At 54.3% G+C, this 21,524-nt stretch overlaps 1 protein-coding gene across 1 annotated transcript in view; it reads left to right on the top strand.

Moving 5' to 3' along the window:
* Positions 1 to 3,564: 3,564 nt before the first annotated feature.
* The window catches only part of NFE2L3 (nuclear factor, erythroid 2 like 3), a 37,062-nt gene continuing 19,102 nt past the window's right edge, over positions 3,565 to 21,524 (top strand). Inside the window, exon 1 of the mRNA XM_029071312.2 lies at positions 3,565 to 3,623. The gene's annotated coding sequence lies outside the window, so the exon portion shown is untranslated. The remainder of the gene's footprint in view (positions 3,624 to 21,524) is intronic.

Here is a 21,524-nt window from a genome sequence, read left to right as displayed (position 1 = left end):
CCCTCCCTCCCCAAATCCGACAATTACTCTTCCCCCACTTCAAAGCCACACTGAAGGCACATCTCCTCCATGAGATCTTCCCCGACGGAACCCCCCCTTTCCTCTTCTCCCACTCCCTTCTGCGTCGCTCCGACTCGTTACTCCCCATTCCCGGCGCCACGGCCCTTACGTACAGATCCGTAATTCACTCGTTTATATCCACGTCTGTCTCGCCCTCTAGACCGTAAACTCGTTGTGGGCCAGGGAACGCGTCCGTTTATTGTCGCGTCACACTCTCCCAAGCGCCGAGTACGGTGCTCTGGACAGAATAAGCCCTCCAAAAATGCATTCGGATGAAGGAATGAAATACCGCCGCTCGATCTGAGGGAGGTAAAACAAGGCCGTTAGAGGAAAACGGCAAGGAAAAGTAGGAGTCAGACATGAGCACAGTGAACGGTGCAAAGAAGTTGAAGCAATATCGGAGTGACTGTACACAAACGGACTTAAAACTCGAAATGATTAAGCAAATGAGGGAATTTAGGGAGCGAGTTAATTGCCAGTTAAAGTAATAAAATCCATCAACTCTTTCATTAAATAGTGGTAGTTGGTTGGCAGAAAAACAGCTTTTTCTTACAGCAAAAGAGCCTAAAAGTCCACGAGAGGAATCTGACTCACCGACTATACTCCAGCTCACACGCTTCGTTTCCCTCAAGCCAAGCTACTCACTGTGCCGTACTCTCCCCTCTCTCGTCATAGAACTCTTGCTCGTGCTCTTCTCTTCCACCTGGAAATCCCTCCCCCTTCATGATAATAATAATAATAATAATAATAATAATGATAATGACGGTACTTATTCAACACTCTCTACGAGAAACCGCACGGTACAGTGGATGGAGCGCGGGTTCGGCAGTCAGAAGACGGTGGGTTCCAATCCGGCCTCCGCCGCTCGTCTGCTGTGTGACCTTGGGTCAGTCACTTCACTTCTCTGGGCCTCAGTTCCCTCATCTGTAAAACGGGGATTGAGACGGTGAGCCCCACGTGGGACAGGGACTGCGTCCAGCCTCATTTGCTTGTATCCACCACCGATACAATCCAAGCGGCGCGGCTTAGCGGAAGGCGAACGAGCTCGGGAGTCGGAGGACGTGAGTTCCAATCCGACCTCCGCCGCTCGTCCGCTGCGTGACCTCGGGCAAGCCGCCCCTCCTCTCTGGGCCTCAGTGACCTCATCTGTCAAATGGGGATTAAGACTGTGAGCCCCAAGTGGGACACCCTGCTTACCTCGTATCTACCCCAGCGCTTAGAACAGTGCTTGACACATAGTAAGCGCTTAACAAATACCCCGATGATCATGTATGCACATATGTGCCGTGGAGATGATATGAATGGTATTGCTAAGCGCTTACTATGTTGGCGCTTAATAATGCTATTATTATTATTATCGTTGTTGTTATTTTACGCGCCCCCACGTCTTCAGGCGCAGACAGTCGATTAGACTGTGAGCCCGTCATTGGGCAGGGATCGTCTCTGTCTGTGGCCGAAATGTACATTCCAAAGCGCTTAGGTAGAGGAGCAGCGTGGCTCGGTGGAAAGAGCCCGGGCTTAATAATAATAATAATAATAATGTTGGTATTTGTTAAGCGCTTACTAGGGGCAGAGCACTGTTCTAAGCGCTGGGGGAGACACAGGGGAATCAGGTGGTCCCACGTGGGGCTCACAGTCAATCCCCATTTTCCAGATGAGGTCACTGAGGCCCAGAGAAGCGAAGCGACTCGCCCACAGTCCCACAGCCGCCAAGCGGCAGAGGCGGGATTCGAACCCGTGACCTCTGACAGTCCCACAGCTGCCAAGCGGCAGAGGCGGGATTCGAACCCGTGACCTCTGACTCTGCCGCTTGGCAGCTGTGGGACTGTGGGCGAGTCGCTTCGCTTCTCTGGGCCTCAGTGACCTCATCTGCAAAATGGGGATTGAGACTGCGAGCCTCACGGGGGGGCGACCTGGTGATCCCGTGTCTCCCCCAGCGCTCAGAACAGTGCCCTGCACCTAGTAAGCGCTTGGAAAGAGCACGGGATTGGGAGTCAGAGGTCACGGGTTCGAATCCCTGCTCTGCCACTTGTCGGCTGTGTGACTGTGGGCGAGTCACTTCGCTTCTCTGGGCCTCAGTTCCCTCATCGGTCAAATGGGGATTAAAACCGTGAGCCCCACGTGGGACAACCTGATCATCCTGTATCTCCCCCAGCGCCTAGAAAAGTGCTCTGCCCATAGTAAGCGCTTAACAAATACCAACATTAATGAACAACTGCCACCATTATAATCATCACTATTATATTGCGGAGAGGGGCCCGGGGGCGTGGCCAGGTCTGGGGGCGTGGCCAGGACTGGCTGGCGGAGCCGGGTTTGAGGGCGTGGCCGCGTCTGGGCGCGGGGCCGCGATTGGCTGGCCGAGGGGGCCTGGGGGCGTGGCCGGGTCCGGGGTGTGGTCACGATTGGCTGGCAGAGGGGGTGGGGGCGGGGTCTGGGGCGGGGTCGGTGTCGGGGCGGGGGGGGTCAGGATCGACTGGCGGGGGGTCTGAGGGCGTGGCCAGAGTTGGGGGCGTGGCCGGGATCGGCTAGCGGGGCGGGGCCCGGGGGCGGGGCCAGAGTTGGCTGGTGGAGCCGGGTTGTGGGCGGGGCCGGGTGTCGGAGCAGGGCCGGGATTGGCTGGCAGAGGGCGGCCGGGGGCGCGGCCGGGCCTGGGGGAGGGGCCGGCCTTGGGCGGCGGGGCCGGGATCGGCTGGCGGAGGGGGGCCGGGGGCGGGGCCCGGGGGCGTGGTCAGTGTTGGTGGGCGTGGTCGGGCCGGTCGCGGGGCCGGGATGGGCCGGCGGGGGCCGGTCCGGGGGCGTGGCCGGGGCCCGGTGTGGGAGCCGGGCGGGGCGGGGCGGAGCGCTGTGCGGCCCCGGTGCCCAGCGCGCCTCCGGCCCGGACCCGCTTCCTCGTCGGTTGCGGCCCTTCCCTCGGTCCCTCCGTCCCTCCGTCCCGTCCGTCCCTCCCGTCCCGTCCGTCCCTCCTCTCCGTCCGCCCGTCGGTGCGTCCCGGCGGCCGCCTCGGGGGGGTCCCCGCGGTGGGCTCCCCGTGCGTTTCCCCGGAGCGGAGGATGGCGGCGGGGCGGCGGGGCGCGGCGGGGCTGCCGCGGCTCTGGGCGCTGCTGGGGCTGGCGGGGCTGGGCGCGGGGCTGCTCCCGGCCCCGGCCCCGGCCCCGGCCCCGGCCCCGCTGCTGCCCCCGGCCCCGCAGCTGCAGCCGGCGGCGCCGGAGCCCTCCCTGCCGCCGGCCGCCAAGGAGCGGGCGCGGGCGCGGGCGCGGGCGCGGGCGCGGGCGGGTGGCGCGTCGAGGCGGCCCCTGCGGGAGGTGCGGCCGCCGGGCGGCCCCTTCGTCCCCCGCCCCGCGGCGGACGCCTGGCTGCTGCTGCTGCTGTTGCTGCCCGGGGGCGCCGGGGGAGCTCGGGGGACGCCCGGCCACGGCGACCGGAGAGGCCCCGGCGGCGGCGGCGGCGGCGGCGGCGGCGGCGGGAGGAGCCTCGGGAGCAGCGGCGTCGGTGGCCCCCCCATCGGCAGCGTCGGTCGCCACCGAGGCGTCGGCGATGGCCCGGCCGGCGGATGCGGCCTCGAGGTAAGGCGGGAGGAGCCACGTGGCAGCAGGGAGGGCGACGGGGACGCCCCCCCACCTTCCATCCTCCACGTCCCCGCACCGATGATGATGATGACGATAAAGAGGATGGTGATGGTGGTATTTGTCGAGCGCTCCCTATGTGCGAAGCGCTGTTCTAAGCGCTGCGGGGATACGAGGCGATCAGGCTGTCCCACGCGGGGCCCCCGGCTTTAGCCCCCCGTTTTACAGAGGAGGTAACCGAGGCCCAGAGGAGGGGAAGCGGTTTGCCCCAAGTCGCACGGCTGGCAGGCGGCGGGGCCGGGATTAGAACCCGCGACCTCCGACTCCCGGGCCCGGGCGCCTTCCGCTTCTCCGGGAAGCGGCGTGGCTCGGTGGCGGGAGCCCCGGCTCGGGACGGCGGACGGGTGGCCGAGCCGGGATTGGAACCCACGGCCTCCGACCCCCGAGTCCGCGCGCTTTCCTCTAAACCGCTTCCCGATGAAGCCCGACGCGAGGCGACCCGGAACGGCTCTTAGGACGGTGCTTGGCGCGGAGTGAGAACACTTCCCACGTCCTCAGTGTCGTCGTTACCCACCGTTACAGCGTGCTGTCCCAAGCGCTTAGTACGGTGCGCTGCGCCCAGTTAGCGCCCGGCCGATATCACCGGGGCGGGAGCGGGGGCCGGGGCGAGGTCGGCTCGTGTGACTCGGGGTCGCCTGCCGCCGCGCCTCGAGCCGCCGACGATCGGGTTTATTGCGTGCGGATCGGTGCGACGATGATGTTCCTAATAATTGGGGTATTTAAGCGCCCACCGGGGAGGCAGCGCGGCTCGCTGGAGAGAGCCCGGGCTTGGGAGCCGGAGGTCACGGGTTCGACCCCCGCCCCTGCCGCTCGTGAGCCGGGGGCGAGTGGCTTCGCTTCTCTGGGCCTCGGTTCCCCCATCTGGAAGGTGGGGAGGAGGATGGCGAGCCTCCCGGGGGACGAGCCGATGACCCTGGATCTCCCCCAGCGCTCGGGACGGTGCCCGGCACAGAGACGGCGCTCAACGGACACCGACATTATCGTGATCGTTACCGACCGCCGGGGTGGATCCTGAGCCACTCGAGTTGGACGCCGGCCCACGCGGGGCTCGCAGTCGCGATCCCCGTTTTCCGGCTGAGCTGACCGAAGCACAGAGAAGTGAAGGGACTTACCCCAGGTCACCCGGCGGGCGCGTGGCGGGGCCGGGATTAGAACCCGGGCCCTCCCGCTCCGCGGACCCGGGCTGCGTCCACCGGGCCCCGCCGCTTCTCCGTCGATACCGCCGGTCGACCGACTTGCCCCTCCGGCAGCCCGCGCGGCCCGAAGTCGTACCCGCTGCTCCTCTTGGAGCGGTCGACGGTATTTCTTGAGCGCTTACTGGGCGCGGAGCACCGCGCTGCGTGGCTCAGTGGAAAGAGCCCGGGCTTTGGAGTCAGAGGTCATGGGTTCGAGTGCCGGCCCCCGCCACTCAATAATAATGTCGGTGTTGGTTAAGCGCTTCGCTCCGTGCCGAGCCCCGTTCTGAGCGCTGGGGTAGACACGGGGGAATCAGGTTGTCCCCCCCGTGGGGCTCGCGGTCTTCATCCCCGTTCGACGGATGAGGTAACCGAGGCGCCGAGAAACGAAGCGACTCGCCCAGAGTCACACAGCTGATGAGCGGCCGAGCGGGGATGCGAACCCGTGACCTCTGACTCCCGAGCCCGGGCTCTTTCCGCTGAGCCACGCTGACTTGTCAGCTGTGTGACTGCGGGCCGGGCACTTCGCTTCCCTGTGCCTCGGTTCCCTCATCTGTAAGACGGGGAGCCTCGCGTGGGGAGCAGCGTGGCTCAGCGGAAAGAGCCCGGGCTTGGGAGGCAGAGGTCATGGGTTCGACTGCCGGCTCTGCCACCTGTCGGCTGTGGGACTGTGGGCGAGTCACTTCACTCCTCTGGGCCTCGGTTACCTCATCTGGAAAATGGGGATGAAGACCGCGAGCCTCACGGGGGACAATCTGATGACCCTGTATCTCCCCCGGCGCTTAGAACAGCGCTCGGCACGTAGTAAGCGCTTAACGAGCACCAACATTATTATTAATTAAAATGGGGATTAAGACTGTGAGCCCCACGTGGGACAACCTGATCCCCCCCCCGTGTCTACCCCAGCGCTCTGCACATAGTAAGAGCTTAACGAATACCGACGTTATTATTACCGAGCGCTTGGGAGAGCCTTCGTTCGGTCGTATTGAGCGTTCACGGTGCGCAGAGCGCTGTACCGAGTGCTTGGGGCGGGGACTGTCTCTGTGGCCGATTTGTCCATTCCGACCGCTTAGTACAGTGCTCCTGCACGTGGTAAGCGCTCAATAAATACTGTTGGATGAACGAAAGGGTGAAGAATCCAGTCAGCCAGGGCGGTCTTTTTTACCCCACGTCCCCGGTCCCACCCTGGAGTGACAAAACGCCTGGCTTCCGCTGCGGCACTGCGAGGTCTCAGCGCGTCTCGCGGCGTCGCCGTTCGCGCCCCGCGCCGGGAGGCTCAGGTTGGCGAACGGGCCCCAGAGGCCCGGGAGCACCCGAGGGGAAAGGAGCGACGCGGGGTTCTTAAAAGCGGGCTTGGTCCGAGGGCGGTTATAGATCAGCCTTGATTTAGAAGCAGCGTGGCTCAGTGGAAAGAGCCCGGGCTTGGGAGGCAGAGATCATGGGTTCGAATCCCGGCTCCGCCACCTGGCAGCTGTGGGACTGCGCCTCAGTTCCCCCGTCTGAAAAATGGGGATTAAGACCGTGAGTCTCGCCTGGGACAACCTGATCACCCCGGACCTTAGTGCTCTGCACACGGTAAGCGCTTAATACCAACATCATCATCATTATTAGCACACTGCCTTATCTAAGACGCTAGCAAATTTGATTCCGGCCCCGCTTCCGCATCAGAAAGGCGACGGTTGAGGTCGGTGTCTGTCGGATCCGGACTGGCTGCTTGAAACCGCCTGGTGGTTCCACTGAGGTTGAAGGGCCTCAGACAGAAGCCTAGTAAAACGCTTCGGCTGCCCGGAGGTGTCGTAACTTCTCGGCGGCATAAACAAACTAAGGGCGCGTACGGCCCGAGAGAGTTAAACAGGTTTTTTTTCTGGGTTACCGGTGCGATCGTTACTGCAATTAACTCCGTTTCAAAAGAAAGCCTTTTCCAAACGCCACTTCGGATGGGTCTCTGTTGCCTATCGACCTCCGCTCCAAACAAAAACTCCTCACTCTAGGCTTCGAGGCTCTCCGTCACCTCGCCCCTTCCTACCTCTCCTCCCTTCTCTCTTTCCACCGCCCACCCCGCACGCTCCGCTCCTCCGCCGCCCGCCTCCTCGCCGTCCCCCGGTCTCGCCCGTCCCGCCGTCGACCCCCGGGTCGCGTCCTCCCGCGGTCCCGGGACGCCCTCCCTCCTCGCCTCCGCCAAACTGATTCTCTTTCCCTCTTCAAAACCCTACTTAAAACTCACCTCCTCCGAGAGGCCTTCCCAGACCGAGCTCCTCTTCTCCCTCTACTCCCTCTGCCACCCCCCCTTCACCTCTCCGCAGCTTAACCCTCTTTTTCCCCTTTTCCCTCCGCTCCTCCACCTCTCCCTTCCCCTCCCCACGGCACTGTACTCGTCCGCTCGACTGTATATATTTTCGTTACCCTATTTATTTTGTTAATGAATTGTACATCGCCTCGATTCTATTTAGTCGCCGTCGGTTTTTACGAGACGTTCTTCCCCTCGACTCTATTTATCGCCATCGTTCTCGTCCGTCCGTCTCCCCCGATCAGACCGTAAGCCCGTCAGACGGCAGGGACCGTCTCTATCTGTTGCCGACCTGTTCATCCCAGGCGCTTAGTACAGTGCTCTGCACATAGTAAGCGCTCAATAAATACCATTGAATGAATGAATGAATGATTTCCGAAACTAACTAGGTATCGCCGGAAGAGCCGGTGGAAGAACGTAAGTTCCGCCGAGCGTTTAAAACGAGAATAAACCTAGGAGGATAGTTTTCCGTCCCTAGTCTTGCAGCATCGCCTTTGCGGTCCTTGCAAAGGAAACTTGAACGTGATCACCCCGATCGGCCAACAGATATCGTCACCTTCCCGTTCGCGTTTTGCGCAAGTTCCGGGCTGGTTTACCTCTGCGCTGTATTACTCCGTTTGCGTAGGCAGTTGCGAGACAAGCTTCTCCACCCTAACCTAGAGCGTGCGCCGTGTGAAGTGGGTGATGATTCACTGCATTCGGTGATCTAGCCCCGACCCGCTCCGGAGCGATTACGGGGAAGTAGGTACGGACCGAGATGAGACCACCGAAGTACAACATTCGAAAGGCCCAACGAGCGAGTTCCGGAAGAATGGAAACGTCGGGGCCCCCCCCCCCCCGTGTTTCCTCGGAGATCCTCGACTGGGCTGCAGGTTAGGGTCAGTGCTGTCCCGCTTAGTGGGTTGGAAGGATGCGGACTGGCCTTGTTAAGAGGACGTGTTGCGGAGGACGATGATTTGCCCATCCTCGTGGCCTCCTCCTCCCTGGACCTGTTCAGCGTAGGCACAGAAGACAAGAAGCCGCCTGGGTTTTGAAGCGAAGACCCCTCCGCAGATGTAGCTTGTCGAAATACCGTCTGTCACAGGTCGTGGCCTGTGGCCGTTGGCGTCCGGCTTTCCGTAACCCACCCCCCCAGGGTCACGTGATAGGGACTGCCGAAGTAGGGTGTTGCTTCAGCCCCGAATAATAATCCGTCGGTCGATCGTATCTGTTGAAAGCTTACTGTGTGCAGAGTGCTCTTGGGGAAATAATAAAGTTGGTATTTGTTAAGCGCTTACTATGCGCAGGGCACCGTTCTGAGCGCTGGGGTAGATACGGGGGAATCGGGTCGTCCCACGGGAGGCTCACGGTTAATCCCCATTTTACAGATGAGGTAACTGAGGCACAGAGAAGTGAAGCGACTCACCCACAGTCACACAGCTGACGAGTGGCGGGGCCGGGAGTCGAACCCATGACCTCTGACTCCGAAGCCCGGGCTCTTTCCGCGCCTTCCGCACAAAAAGACACCTTCCCCGACCGCAAGGAGCTCACAGTCTAGAGGGTGATGGTATTTGTTAAGCGCTTACTGTATAGTAATTGTGGTATTTGTTAAGCGCTTACTATGTGCCAGACACCTTACTTAGCCCCGGGATAGTTGTTACAAGATAATCGGGCTGGAATTAGCCCCTGTCCCACCAAGGGCTCACAGTCTTAATCTCCATTTTGCAACTGAGGCCCAGAGAAGTGACGTGACTTGCCCCAGGTCACCCAGCAGCCACGAGGCGGAGCGGGATTAGAACCCACGGCCTTCTGACTCCCGGGTCCGTGCTCTATCCGTTAAGACTCGGCGGAAAGAGCCCGGGCTTGGGAGTCGGAGGTCACGGGTTCGAACCCCGGGTCCGCCGCTTGGCAGCTGTGGGACGGTGGGCATGTCACTTAACTTCTCTGGGGCCTCACTCACCTCATCTGTAAAATGGGGATGAAGACCGTGAGCCCCACGTGGGACAACCCGATTACCCTGTATCTCCCCCAGCGCTTAGAACGGTGCTCTGCACATAGTAAGCGCTTAACAAATACCAACATCATCATTATTATTATTATTATTATTATTATTGACATGCTGCTTCTTATAAGTGCTGGGCTCTGGAATAGATTGAAGATAATCAGTTCAGTTGCTCGCTCGGGACCCACAGATGAGGGAGAGCAGAAACGGGGCGTCCAGAGAAGTGAAGTGACTTGCCCCAGGGAGAGCTCTGGGCAGTGGCCGAACCAGACCTTAGCTTTTTCTCCCAGAGCCCGGTTTACTGTTATTTGTTTTCAGCGTTGACTATATGCTAGGCACTGTACTAAGCCCTGGGTACCTACTTGATCATCAGATCGGACCCCTTCCCTGTCCCCCGTGGGGCTCCCGGTCTTAATTCCCATTTTACAGATGAAGTGACTGAGGCTCAGAGCGGTAAAGTGATTGGCCCAGGGTCACACGGGAAGAGTCGGCATTAGGACCCGGCATTACGGGAAGCGGCGTGGCTCAGGGGAAAGAGCCCGGGCTTGGGAGTCGGAGGTCACGGGTTCGACTCCCGGCTCTGCCGCTTGGCAGCCGCGGGACTGTGGGCGAGTCACTTCACTCCTCTGGGCCTCAGTGACCTCATCTGGAAAATGGGGATTAAGACTGCGAGCCTCACGTGGGACGACCCGATGACCCTGTATCTCCCCCGGCGCTTAGAACGGTGCTCGGCGCATAGTAAGCGCTCAACGAACACCAACATTAACCCAGTTCCTTTGGACTCCTACGCCCGGGCTCTATCCACTTTTCTGCCCTGTTTGGGCGTCTCGGATTCCGTGGCAGAGTTGGAGGGGGGCTGGGAGCCCCACCCGAAAAAACCATGGTGAAAACCCTGACTTTGCCCCACCGCTAGCTAGTTGGTGGCCGTGTTCAGAGACAAGAGGATGGCCTGCAATTTGCATCTGGACAAGAGCGCTCACTTCCAGGAGACGACAGTTTTCGCTGAACCCACAGTGGCAACAATATAACGACAGTTGTGGTGTTTACGTTCTTACCGTTTTTGTCCGTCTCCCCCGATTAGACCGTGCGCCCGTCAGTGAGCAGGGACTGTCTCTGTCTGTTGCCGATCTGTCCATTCCAAGCGCTTAGTACAGTGCTCTGCACATAGTAAGCGCTCAATAAATGCCACGGAATGAACTGAATGAATGTTTGCCAAGCACTGTGGTGAGCGTCGGGGTGGATACAAGACAAGCGGGTCAGATACAGTTCCTGCCCCACATGAAACTCCCAATCTAAGGGGGAGGAGGAACAGATATTCCATCCTTAGTTTGCAGATGAAGGAACTGTGGCCCAGAGAAGTGACTTACCCAGGGTCGCATAGCAGGCACGTGGCAGAGGCGCGATTAGAACCCAGCCCCTCCGACCCCCAAGCCGGTTCACTCTCTAGTAGGCCGTACCATTGTTCCTGTGACTGGGAGCGGTTTCTCCAGAGACCGTCAATCGATAGCGTTTATTGAGCGCCGTTGACCCTGGAGAAAGTGCTCAGCGAGAGAGGCAGCGTGGCTCAGTGGAAAGAGCCCGGGCTTGGGAGTCGGAGGTCATGGGTTCGAATCCCGGCTCTGCCACTTGGCAGCTGCGTGACTGTGGGCGAGTCACTTCACTTCTCTGGGCCTCAGTTCCCTCCTCTGTAATATGGGGGTGAAGACTGTGAGCCTCATGTGGGGCAACCCGATTACCCTGTCTACCCCAGCGCTTAGAACAGTGCTCTGCACATAGTAAGCGCTTAACAAGTACCAACATCATTATTATTGTTAGACGGGATCCCCGTCGTCGGGGAGCTTCTAGTGGAGTGACCGACCACACCTCTGGCCCTGGCTTTCCTGGACAATTTCTCCCCGGGGACCCAGGGAGGCAGGAAAACTGCAGACCCGCAGCCGGCGTCTCTCCACCCCAGCAGCAGCCACAGCGACTATTCCAGGATCGTGACTTCCTCTGGCAAAGCCGCGCCATCGTCCTCCCCGACGTCCCTCGGCCCCTCTCCCCCCCCCCCGCCCCTCGTCTGCCTCTCGGCTCCCGGCAGCTCGGCGGGACAAGTAGCTCCCTAGAGTGGGGGATTTTTCCGTCTTGAAAGGAGTTGAGCTTAGTTCTGCTTTTTCATCGCTCTGTAACGTATTCGATGACCAGGGATTCCCCAGAGGGACATGCTTCCCTTCAGATCAATGACCATGAAAGCACAGCCGATGAGGCACAGAAGGGATGCTTTTAGTGGCGCCCCTTCCGAGTCCCCTCTAAGGGCCGAAAGTGAGCTGGTTAACCGTGCTACAAGTGAATGCATGAATGAAGTTACATTAAAGTCCGTCGGCAAATCTGATCTACGGCGGTACGGCTAGTCGGGCTGAGCAAATCTATGGACTTGAATGAATTTATAGATGAGAAAAGCCGCAGAAGCCACGTTAGTGGGACTCGACCTGGCGTGTCTGAGAAAGTGCTTAGGCTTCGGGTGAAAGGTGTGATAATTACTGATAATTCAGGCTTATTTTGGAAAACCGTTCTATAATCCTTTCCCGTCTGGCCTGGCCGCAAACCGCAGCTCCCAGAATCTCTCGGGAATTTGGGGCCTTCTGGGCGGGCTAGTCAAGTTCTGGGTATTGCCATTTAAATAATCAGAGAGTGGGAAAAGTTAGCTAAGGGAGGAAAAGAGAAACAGGGAGAAGGCTCTGGATGCTGAGACTTGGTCCAGCTCACGCCCCGAGACCATACTGGGTTTTGGGGGCTGGATTGCTGTCCTTTGGATAACTTTACATCCCAATCCAGGGCCCTTAATAATAAATGGAAGCAGGGAGTTTGTGCTTAACTCTTGTGCTTTGTGCTTAAGCAGCGTGGCTCAGTGAAAAGAGCACGGGCTTTGGAGTCAGAGGTCATGAGTTCAAATCCCGGCTCTGCCACTTGTCAGCTGTGGGACTGTGGGCGAGTCACTTCACTTCTCTGGGCCTCAGTGACCTCATCTGGAAAATGGGGACTAAGACTGTGAGCCCCACGTGGGACAACCTGCTTCCCCTGTGTCTACCCCAGCGCTTAGAACAGTGCTCTGCACACAGTAAGCGCTTAACAAATACCAACATTATTATTATTAACTCTTGGCTGGGGTAAAAGGCTGTTAATTGCCCAATTGAAATCAGAACCCTGGGAATATTTTTAAGTCTCTAGTTTTATTTATCCGGCGGAGTCATATAGGGTCACAGAGCGGGTTGGCGCAGAGCTGGGATTCGAGCCCAAGTTTCCGAGCTCCCAATCCCATGGTCTTTGCACGCTGCCTCTCCAGGAAACCTCCGCTGTATCGGTCTGAACTGTAAGGAGAAATTAATATTAATACAGTGCATTCAGATTTTTCGGTGAGAACACAAGTTTCACCTTACTCCTCTTCCATTGCTAATGGTTAGCTAACTCTTCCAGCAGATTTTAGACAAATGGAGTTCTCTTCCGTGACCCAGCGTCTTGCCTAAGCATGTGATCCCCCGATGGCAGTCTGCTAAGATCTGTTTGCTAAATATTAATAACAATAATAGTCATAGTGATATTTGTTAAGCACTTAGAATGTCAATCATCTTACTGAGCGCTGGGGTAGATCAGAGAGCTACAGTCCCTGTCCCATGTGGAGCTCCAAATACTAGCAGTAATAGTAGTGTGTGTTTACGGTGTAATAATAGTGATGATGGTATTTAAGACCTTACTATGTGTCAAGCACTGTTCTTAGCGCTGGGGTAGATCATAAAACTAATCAGGTTGGACAGTGTCCCCGTCCCACGAGGAGCTCCAAGTAGTAACGGTAATAATAGTGTTTGTTTACTGTGTAATAATAATAATAAGGATGATGGAATTTGTTAAGCCCTTTCTATATGTCAAGCCTTGTTCTAAGCACTGAGATCATCAGGTTGGACACAGTCCCTGTCCCCTGCGAGGCTCACAGTCTCAATCCCCATTTTACAGATGAGCTAACCGAAGCACAGAGAATTGAAGTGACTTGCCCAGGGTCGCCCGGCGGACACGTGGCGGAGCTGGGATCGGAACCCGGGTCGTTCGGATGCCCAGGCTCGTGCTCTATCCACGAGGCTATGCTGCTTCCCGCTAGGCCTTGCTGCTTTAGTACAGAGCACGGTACTAAATCCTGGGGAAGGGTCCACAAGTGAGAATTAAGTCCGGATTCTGTGTCGTTGGGGGAGGAGAGGACCGGAGACGGACAAATTGGAAGCGGATACGAGCACTGGATTACTGTAGGCTGGAGGAGAAAATTACAATGGGTTTAAACCAATCAATCGTGTCCCTTGAGCACTTACTGTGTGCAGAGCACTGTACTAAGCACTTGGGAGAGTACAATATAGCAGCGTTGGTTCCCTGCTCACACGAGCTTACGGTCGAGAGGGGGGAGACGGACATTAATATAAACAAATGACGGATCTGTACGTAAGTGCCGTGGAGCTGAGGGAGGGTTGGAAAAAGGGAGCCAAGGGTGATGCAGAAGGGATAGGAGAAGAGGAAATGGGGGCTTAGGGAAGTGTTGCTTCCTGTATAGAGACCTAATTTTAAGCAGACGTTCCCTATCTCCTTGGAGATCTCAACCTAAACCTCCTTCGACCCAGACAAATGTGAAGAACTGTGTGACAACCTGAAGCAACCCAACGGCAAGAGTCAAACCCATAAGTCAACACATCTCACATTACGACAGAGTAGAATCTCTCTCGCTTGAGCTATTCTGATTATTTTGTTAGCCTCCACCTCCATACCAAAGAGGTGTTTATCCGTGTGAAACTGATAGTCCAACACTATCCAGTTGCTCTTTCCTGCTTTTGGACATATATAGTGGGCAGCCAGGAATACATATATGCATATACACACACGCATGTATTTTTCTGGCCGCCCACTTCTTTTGCCTTTTATTAATATCAAGTGCCTTCGAGTAGTTTTCGATTCGTAGCGACACCGTGGATGTGCTTTCTCCAGAACGTCCTATCCTCTGCCTTAATCCACGACCTTTCCAGTGGTTCTTCTGTTATCGTTGTTATGGTCTCTATCCATCTAGCTGCCTCTTCCACCTTTTCCCTGGACTTTTCTGAAGATTAGCGTCATCTCCAGAGAATTAGCCCTCCTGATTATGTGCCCAAAGTGGGCTAATCTAAGTCGAGTCATTTGGCCTTCCCAAGACCACTTTGGTTTAATTTGCTCCCGGATCCATCTGTTTGCTTTTCGGGCCGTCCGTGGTATTCGCAGAAACCTGCAACGCCACACTTTAAAAGAATCGATGTTCTTTCTATCCTGTTTTTTCACTGTCCAGCTTTAGTAATGTGCCAAGTTTTAAGTGATGATGGGAGGCAGCATATCCTAACGAAAAGAGCAGCAGAACTAGGATTCAGAAGACTTGGGTTCCATTACCGGTTCTGCCACTTGTCTACTATTGTGACCTGGGGCAAACCACATAACCTTTTCGGCTCGGTTTTCTCATACGTAAAATGGAGATAGAATTCCTGCTCTCCTTTCGTCTTAGATGGTGAGCCCCGTGTAGGGCAGGGATTGTGTCCCATCCGATTATCTTGGTATCTAGCGCTTCACACAGTGCTTGGGACATCATCAGTGGTATTTACTGAGCGCTTCCTTCATGCAGAGCTCTGTACTGAGAGCTGGGGAGAGTACAGCATAACAGAATTAGTTGGTAGACGTGTTCCCCGCCTACAACGAGCTTACAGTCTAGAGGGACCATATGTGTCGTCATCATTAAGTGACCGAGTCTCTGTTTGAGCTGGGAAAGAGGCCCCTGGCTAGGTCCCTCTGACTGGTCTATTGTCTGCAGGAATTTCATCATAACTATTAAGCCGGTGACCAAAAAAGGTCACCATGAATACGCAGGTGTCTTGGCGCCTTTTTAGCTATAACAGTCCACTGGGGCAGAGGAACAGGGTTTCATCTAGTTCCTTTTATACAAGGCCCTTTATTTTCTGTTTCAATCTTCCCCAGTTTGTCCCAGTGTTTATATTTTGGTGTATGAAATGACAGTATAGAAAGAAGTTCTGATAAATGGTATTCTGTGTAGTTCTCCACACAAACCGAAATACAGTGCTACCTCTGAAAACAATCCATTTCCAATCCCCAAAGAATAATGGTATTTCTTTTTAATGATGCTATTTGTTAAGCGCTTACTACGTGCAAAGCACTGTTCTAAACGCTGGGGGGATACAAGGTGATCAGGTCGTCCCACGTGGGGCTCACAGTCTTAATCCCCATTTTACAGATGAGGGAACTGAGGCACAGAGAAGTGAAGGGACTTGTCCAGAGTCACACAGCTGACAAGCGGCGGAGCCGGGATTAGAACCCGTGACCTCTGACTCCCAAGCCCGGGCTCTTTCCACTGAGCCACACTGCTTCTCTGAAAAACTCTTTAGTTAAATTTCCAACTTTCTGCTTCAGATTGGGGCTATTAATTCAAATTCAGTATTTGCATTAAAGAAATGAAATTAGAATTTTAAAATATTCGACTCCCTTTCCAATTTAAAAGCCACCGCATTTGCCAGATATACTCTTTCACCCTCACTTTTTTTTTTAGCTTTAGATTATATCCTCGTTATCAGAAACAGTGAAATAGTAACTTTTTTTTTTTCCTTGCTGTTTAATAGTTTGATTTTTAAAGCCAGTAGCTACAGCTCCTCAAACATTTTATGATGCCATGGGTTCTACCCACAGTAAGTGCTTAATAAATATTACTATACTAATACTACTCTGTAGACTAGCCCAGGCTTCAGCATGTGAGAACAAAGCGCGGTCCGCCTCAGATTTTTCCCCTAATTTTTTTAACCTAATTAGCTCACATAGTTGAGCTATAGGCCAGGAAGAACGAGTCAGAATTGAGCTGGGCTCTGGCTGAATGCGCCTGCAGTTCTCTAGAATAGCTCAACCCGTTAGTGATCGGAGTAGTAGTATTTATTAAATGCTTACTCAGTGCAGAGCACTATACGCAACGCTGGGAGGGAAAGTGCGGACGGGAATTATTCATGGCCCCTGTCCCTCAGGAGACTCACAGTGTAAAAGTATAAGGAGAAGGACTAGAAACAGGTAAATCAGGGGTGATGAAACAATAGTAAGCCCGTCGTTGGGCAGGGACTGTCTCTATCTGTTGCCGATTTGTACATTCCAAGCGCTTAGGACAGTGCTCTGCACATAGTAAGCGCTCAATAAATACTACTGAATGAATAGAACACAACACTGATTGGTATTGGCTTTTATCATTATTATTATTATTATTAAGTGCCGTCAAGTCGCTTCCTATTCATAACGACTTCGTGGATATACTTTCTCCAGAACGTCCTACCCCAAAGCTTAGTATAGTGCCTGACGCATAGTAAGCGCTTAACAAATATCATTAAAAAAAACAAAACTCAGGAACAGTCGATATTGCTCCCTCCCAGCAGAGCCAATAAAAATGGAAGCAAGGTGGTGCCAAATGGATAATTAGGGTTCTCTGAGATCTAACCCTCTCCCTTATCATCCTGTTAAGCGAGTTGCTCTGTGGTGTATTTATAAATCGGCTTTCTCCCAAAAAACTGAAACCTCTCACTACTCCCCACCCTTATCCATCAATCAGTAGCATTTATTGAGCACTTACTATGTACAGAGCACTGCACTAAGCGCTCGGGAAAGTACCATACAACATAATCAGCAGAAACGTGTTCCCGGCCCATTACGCGTATGCTGCTTTCCCTTTATGGGTGATATTTCCCTAATTTTTCACCAGTCCTGTGTAATGTCATACCGTTAGCAAGCTACTACGCGTATTACAAGTAACGTAATATGGAGAACTGGATGTGACAGGTAATTTGAGAGCTGATGAATACTTGACCTTTCGGTGGCATACGGGCTAGTTAACAAGTCTAAAGGCAATTGATTAGGAGCTAGACTCTACAGATGAAAATGAATTGATGTAAAGGAGTTGAGGATGGGGGTAAGGAATCGTTTGAAAGAGCAATGCAAGGACTTAATGCCACACCTGGCTCTCGTCCGCATTTCAAAATATAATAATGTCGGTATTTGTTAAGCGTTTACTATGTGCAGAGCACTGTTCTAAGCGCTGGGGGAGATACAGGGTCATCAGGTTGTCCCACGTGGGGCTCACAGTCTTCATCCCCATTTTACAGATGAGGTAACTGAGGCACAGAGAAGTGAAGTGACGTGCCCACAGCCCCACAGCTGACAAGTGGCAGAGCCGGAATTCGAACCCATGACTTCTGGCTCCCAAGCCCGGGCTCTTTCCACTGACCCACGCTGCTTCTCATAGCCACGCTGCTAATGGTAATAATAATGGTATTTGTTAAGCGCTTACTATGTGCCAAGCACAAAATATCTGATTGTTGTGCCATTGAAGTCCCCTTGAAGGGAATTGTAGTTTAATCCGAATGTTGTTTAAATCCCTCTTAAATATTAGGTCTTTTGACCTGTACCAGAGTTTTGTATATTGGGTAAATGTATTTAAAAGGACTAACTATTGACACCCAACACGCTAATTCACTATTTCCTTAAGATGGATTTCCTCTGGAATGTACTCTCAATAAGCTCCAAATAGGCGAGGAACATATCTACCGTCTCTGATGTACTCTCCCCAGCACTAAATCCGGTGCTCTGCACACAGTAAGTACTCAATAAGTACCACTGATTAACTGATTGACAATGGCTACTTTTTTAAAAATTTTAAAATAGGTGGTCCTACGGAGCCGTCAGTTCTTAGACCTTTGTTGACAAGTGGTTGGGAAGGGGGTCTTCCCTGGAGCACTGAATTAAATGCTTGGGAGAGTACAACAGTTAGGCACATTCTCTGCCCCCGATGACCTTACATTCTAGAGGGGGAGATGGAAATGAATATAGTTAATTTAAAATACATAATTTAGAGATATATACCTAAGTGCTATGGGGTTGAGGGTGGGGAGAATAACAAATGCTCAAATAACAGATTCAAACGAACTCATCCGCTCTCATGGCTTCAACTGTCATCTCTATGCAGATGACACACAGATCTACGTCTCCGCCCCCGTCCTCTCCCCCTCCCTTCGGGCTCGTATCTCCTCCCGCCTCCAAGACGTCTCCACCTGGATGTCTGCCTGCCACCTAAAACTCAGCATGACCAGAACTGAGCTCCTCATCTTCCCTCCCGAGCCCGGTCCTCTCCCCGACTTCCCTATCACCGTGGATGGTACGACCATCCTTCCCGTCTCTCGGGCCCGCGACCTCGGTGTCATCTTTGACTCGGCTCTCTCGTTCACCCCACACATCCGATCCGTTACCGAGACCTGCCGGTCTCACCTCTATAATATCGCCAAGACCCGCCCTTTCGTCTCCACCCAAACGGCTACCTTACTGCTACGGGCTCTCGTAATATCCCGGCTAGATTACCGTGTCAGCCTGCTCTCTGATCTCCCTTCTTCCTCTCTCTCCCCGCTCCGGTCTATTCTTCACTCCACTGCCCGGCTCATCTTCCTGCAGAAACGCTCTGGGCCTGTCACTCCCCTTCTTAAAAACCTCCGGTGGTTGCCCATCGACCTCCGCATGAAACAAAAACTTCTCACTCTAAGCTTCGAGGCTGTCCATCACCTTGCCCCTTCCTACCTCTCCTCCCTTCTCTCTTTCTACCGCCCACCCCGCACGCTCCGCTCCTCTGCCGCCCACCTCCTCACCGTCCCCCGTTCTCGCCTATCCCGCCGTCGACCCCCGGGCCACGTCCTCCCGTGGTCCCGGAACGCCCTCCCTCCTCACCTCTGTCAAACTGATTCTCTTCCTCTCTTCAAAACCCTACTTACAGTTCACCTCCTCCAAGAGGCCTTCCCACACTGAGCTCCCCTTTTCCCTCTGCTCCCTCTACCCCCGCCTTCACCTCTCCGCAGCTAAACCCTCTTCTCCCCCCTTTCCCTCCGCTCCTCCCCCTCTCCCGTCCCATCCCCTCAGCGCTGTACTCGTCCGCTCAACTGTATATATCTTCATCACCCTATTTATTTTGTTAATGAGATGTACATCGCCTCGATTCTATTTATCTGCTATTGTTTTAATGAGACGTTCTTCCCCTCGATTCTATTTATCGCCATTGTTCTTGTCTGTCCCCCTCCCCCGATTAGACCGTAAGCCCGTCAAAGGGCAGGGACTGTCTCTATCTGTTACCGATTTGTACATTCCAAGCACTTAGTACAGTGCTCTGCACATAGTAAGCGCTACTGAATGAATGAATGGATGACAGTGCAGAAGGGAGAGAGAACCAGGGAAAAGAGAAGAGGGCTTAATCACTGCCTCTCCTTAGGGTGTTGTGAGGAGAAAATGAAATCACTTGAAGGAGACGTGGCCTTAGTAAGGCTTCATAGGTGGGGAAAGTGGTGGTCTGGCAAATATGGAGGGAGAGGGAGTTCCAGCCTAGGACGTGGGGAACGGGTTGGTGATGAGATTGGAGTCCAGTGAGGAAGCTGGCTCTAGAGGAGCAAAGTATGTGTGCTAGACTATAGTAAGAGATCAGTGAGGTGAGGTAGGAGGGGGCTAGCAGATTGAGGGCTTTAAAACGGAGGTGCGGAGATGGATTCATTCATTCAATAGTATTTATTGAGCGCTTACTATGTGCAGAGCACTGTACTAAGCGCTTGGGATGAACAAGTCGGCAACAGATAGAGACAGTCCCTGCCGTTTGACGGGCTTACAGTCTAATCGGGGGAGACGGACAGACAAGAACAATGGCAGTAAACAGCGTCAAGGAGTCATTCATTCAGTCTTGTTTATTGAGTGCTTACTGTGTGCAGAACACTATACTAAAAGCCTGGGAAAGTACAGTACAACAGTACATAGCCACGTTCCCCGCCCACAACGAGCTTACAGTGTAGAGGGGGAAGACGGACGTCAATACAAATAAATAGATTACAGATGTGTACATAAGTGCCGTGGGGATGGGAGGGAGGAAGAACAAAAGGAGCAAGTCAGGGCAACGCAGAGGAGAGTGGGAGAAGAGGAAAGGGGGGGCCTAGTTTGGGAAGGTCTCTTGGAGGAGATGTGCCTTCAATAAGGCTTTGAAAAAGGGGAGAGTAATTGCCGTATTTAAGGAGGGGAGGGCGTTCCAGGACAGAGGCAGGACATGGCAAGAGCGGGGCACGGTGAGAAGGTTAGCACTAGAGGAGCGAAATGTGCAGACTGGGTTGTAGAAGGAGAATAGCGAGGTGAGGTAGGAGGGGGCAAGGTGGTGGACTGCTTCAAAGCCAATAGTGAGGAGTTTTTGTTTGATGTGGAGATGGATGGGCAACCACTGGGGTTTTTTGAGGAGTGGGGTGACGTGGGAGGTCATTGGAGGGCAGAGGCGGCAGCTCCGCCGCAGAGTTCCAGCTGGTGCAGGAGTCAGCGGCTTCCTCCCCCGGGAGCGGGCCGCAGGTGGCGGGTAGGCAGGGGGCGACCGCCCCGACCGGTAAAAATGAGGTCACCGATCATTGGTTTGGAAATGCTCCCGAGAACAATGCTTCCAAACATCGGGAAGTCTCATAAAACAGACTTCTCTTCGCTATTTATTGGATGCTCCCACGGCCTCGGAGAGGATTTTACAAGCAGTCCTCGTCGCAGAGGTTGCCAAGACTATGGGAGCAGCGGCAGAGGGAGTCGCGCTCTCCTCTGCCACATCTGGGCGGTGAATTTGCATCAGCAAACGTTTATTCTCCTCTGAGTTTGCCTTGCAGTTCAGCACTAATGGTGTCCGAATTCAGGAATCTAGAATTCAGTGCCAGCGCTTAGTAGAGTGACTCCTTGCTTAAATAATACTGTGCTTCAGGGCTTAGTACAGTGACTGGCACATAGTAAGCACTTAAGAAATACCGTAATTATTTTTATTATTAGATTTCTTTGCCCTATTCGAAGTCTATAAGCTTTGATTAAAATGATCGCTCAGTAGGCGATCATGAGAAGAAGCATGGGCCTGGGAGTCAGAAGGATCTGGGTTCTAATCCTGGCGCTCCACCACTTGCCCGCTGGGTGGCCTTGGGCAGATCATTTATCTTTTCTGTGTCTCAGTTACCTCCTCTGTAAAATGGGGATGGAGACTGTGAGCCCCATGTGGGACAGGGACTGTGTCTAACCTGATTGGCTTGTATCTACCCTAGTTCTTAGAACAGTGCTGGATAAATTGGAGAAGATATTAACTGACTCTCCTTAGGGTGTTGTGAGGAGAAAATGAAGTCACTTTGGAAAAATGAAACCATGAATTACTTGGGGCAGACGTGGACAAGAGCTCATATGCCCTCCCCACCCCATTTGGCATTTCCAAACTGGCATGAACACCACAGTGGGTTGTCACACCCCTGCCCACTTACTCCTCGGTGGCGCAAATTGGTATGCTCGATCGCTCGGGGGAT

This window comes from Ornithorhynchus anatinus, chromosome 8 (genome assembly GCF_004115215.2).
Source record: "Ornithorhynchus anatinus isolate Pmale09 chromosome 8, mOrnAna1.pri.v4, whole genome shotgun sequence".
NCBI classification, from domain to species: Eukaryota; Metazoa; Chordata; class Mammalia; order Monotremata; family Ornithorhynchidae; genus Ornithorhynchus; species Ornithorhynchus anatinus.
The sequence above is the reverse complement of the archived record's forward strand: the minus strand, read 5'-3'. Positions and strand labels throughout refer to the sequence as shown.